Here is a 3354-nt window from a genome sequence, read left to right as displayed (position 1 = left end):
TCTAAAGGCCTTCCCTACAACACATATAAATAGTAATCAGTTGCTGGAGATGAAGGGAGAGAGGATTTGAAAACTGCTTTACGGGGAGCTGTGTTATGAACAGGGCAGGATAGGTACTTGTCTCTCACTCCAGCCTGCTGAAGGAAGCTTGACAGGGCCATAAGGTATGGAGAACTCAGTGGGCTGCCTGGGGCCCACCTCCTACCCAGCAAGTCTAGAGGATATGCTGGGTGATGGGCGATGGGCAGGCTGGCTGCAGGAGAGCACTGCATGGGGACTGGCCTGCACTCCCAGAATCTCTGGCAAAAACCAATGCATGAAGGAGTTGGTGTGGGCTCGTTTTGGGTCCTTTCCAGAAGATCTGCCTGGAGGGTTGACAGGCCCTTGGCCAGCAGAAGCAGGGGTTAGATGCTGGGATTTCCAGGGGCTGCAGAAGTGAGGAGCAAGGCAGAGGCACAAGCATTATCCATACTGGGAGAACTGCAGAGAAGAGGGGCCCACGATGGAAACGGGTCATCAGAACACTCACAAAAGCACCCCACCAGAGTCAGCTTTAACCACTTGTCAGGTCCAGAGAGTGCAAACACTCTAGGTCTTTACTGCTCATTCTCTCTCCCTCCCACAGCAATCTGGGGGAGGTCAGAGTCAGCAGCTAGTAGCTGGCAGAGGAGGGAAGAGGAAAGACAAGCAAGGCATGCCCTTTCCCTGTCAGGTACCTGCCAGCACTAAGCCCTACTGGGGGGAAGGGAGCAACTCCAGCTTTCATGAATTGAAAGCTGTGACTGTTACACAAGATGGGACACTCTAATTTTGGAAACAGCAACTCACTGTGACCATGGAATTTTTATTACTTCAGGTGTATTAAAGACATGACAACATTTTAAGGGAACAGTGGGAGACAAAATGAAGGTGTCTGTGATGATCCCTTCACATTGCTTCCATGCTCAACATACTGGTTGCACTAATTTAGGTGAACAGGGCGATTTAATGGTTCACATAACCAAAACATGGGAAGGGCCAGAGTGCAGAGGATCCTGGGGGTGGCCGAAAGTGACTAGAATACACCAATGGCCTCCCTCTATTGCCTGTACTCTCCCCTGGTGAGCTTTCTTGGTAAGTGAGGCAACGTGGCCACCAGCAACCTGTAGGCAAACATCTTCCGCTTCACCACTGGCAAGGATTGCATTTGCCCCTCTGCTCCCAGGGCGAAACTCCTGGAGAAAGGCTAGGACTGGTGGAGCTTACACCAGCTCTTCATTCTGTTCTAGTCACAGAGACTGAGATGGGGTTTGTGGAAAATGATGACTCCCATGTGATACACATGGTTACAAGGAGCATTACCAGAAGAAAGGTGTTGTCCTGAACAAATAAAGTCCTCTTACAAAGAGTAGGAATAATCTTTGGAAAACTTAAATCTTTGGAAAGCTAGCTAAATCTCCCAGGAAAGTGCATAGCCAGTTAAAATGAGCCATGGACCCCATTTCTCTCATCCTTGGTCCTCTGTCAAATCCTTCTCATAATGCCCTCTAATTCCCCATTCCAAACACCCGGCCCACCCCCTCTACCTCCTGCGACAAGTGAAGCCTGGCAGACCCTACGAGGCTTTTCTTGAGACTCTCCAGGAGAGGCTGCTTTTCCTCCCCTTTGCCAAGCACCTGTGGGAAATGAGAAGGGAGTGCTTATGACATACTGCGCTGTGGTTTTCATCGTCTTTCTGTGTTTGGCATCCTTGGGGTTCTTGGATCCGTGGGATTTCATTACATTTGGAAAAAATTTGGTTCTTATCTCTTCAAATATTTTTCTGCCCTCCTCTGTCTTTTAGGGGCCCTAATAACACATGTTATTAGGCTGACTGAAGCCCCATAGCTCACCAATGCTCTGTTCATTTTTTTCCCCCAGTAGTGTTTCACTCTATGTTTCTTTCCTTTTCTTTTTTTAAAAGATAGGTTCTCAATCTGCAGCCCAGGCTGCAGAGCGGTGGCACAATCATAGCTCACTGTAGCCTCTAACTCCTGGGCTCAAGCAATCCTCCTGCCTCAGCCTCCTACTCAGCTAGGACTACAGACAAGCACCACCATACTTGGCTAATTTTTAAACTTTTTGTAGAAACGGTTCTATGTTGCCCAGGCTGAACTCCTGGCCTCAAGCTATCCTCCTGCCTCGACCTTCCAAAGTGCTGGGATTACAGATGTGAGCCACAGCACCCAGCCCTCACTCTGTTTCATTTTATATAGTTTCTATTGCTGTATCTTCTAGTTCACTATTTTTTTCTTCTACAGTGTCTAATTTTCTGATTATTCATCATGTAAATTTTTCATCTCAGACATTGTATTTTTCATCTCTGGGAGTTCTTTTTCATATATTCCATGCCTTTCCTTAACATTCTCATGCTTTTCCCTACCTTCTTGAACACAGGAATATGACGTAATACCCCTAATTCTATCATTTGTGTCATCTCTAAGCCTGCTTCTACTGACTGGTTTTTTCCCTTATTATGGGTTGTATTTTCATGCTTTTCTGAATTGCCTCGTAACTTCTGATTGGCTGCCAGCCATGTGAATTTTATCTCGTTGGGGATAGGATACCTCTGCATTCCTTAAGTATTTTTGAGGTACAATTAAATCACTTGGAAACAGTTTGAGTCTTTAAAGGCTTGCTTTCAAGCTTTGTAGGGTTAGAATTACAGGCAAGAGTGAATTTTAAGGTTAATTTTGCACCATTACTAATTTTACCCACTGCTAAGGCAATACCTTCCCGAGTACACTATGTGGTACCCCATTCATTATACAGTTTTTCCACAATTCCCAGCCTTGTATGATCTCTAGGGATTATTCTGCCTGCCCTTTTCCAGTGGTTCTTTCCCCAGATTCTGTAGTTTTCCCATCCACATGTACTCATCAGCTGAGAGGCCCAAGGGGGACCTGCAACAGATCCCCTGAGCTCTCTGTGCAGTTCTCTCCTCTCTGATGATCCGTGAATTTTAGTGGCCCTGGCCTCCTCAAATTCTCAATTGTTACCTCAGCTTTGGACTCTTGGGCTCTCCTTCTCTGCAACGTGGACTGGAAACTCTCCAGGCAGTTGGCTCGGGGCTAACCTCATCTGTTTCCCTCCTTTCAGAGATTAATGTCCTGTACTACCAATTGTTCAATGTCTGAAAATATTTCCACATATTTCTTGTTTTTTTTTCAGTTATTTCTCCTTTCTTCACTTTTTCTTTATTCAATCTAGACAACTTGCTCAACACTCAGTTCAGCCTGCCCAATTATCCTTCCATTGCACCCAAACCAAATCTCTCATTCCTGCCCAGTCCTCTCTCCTGAGCGCCACTTTTTTTTTTTTTTTTTTTTTTTTTTT

Source organism: Cebus imitator, unplaced genomic scaffold (assembly GCF_001604975.1).
Source record: "Cebus imitator isolate Cc_AM_T3 unplaced genomic scaffold, Cebus_imitator-1.0 Scaffold129, whole genome shotgun sequence".
Taxonomy (NCBI): Eukaryota; Metazoa; Chordata; class Mammalia; order Primates; family Cebidae; genus Cebus; species Cebus imitator.
Note: the sequence above shows the minus strand (reverse complement) of the source record.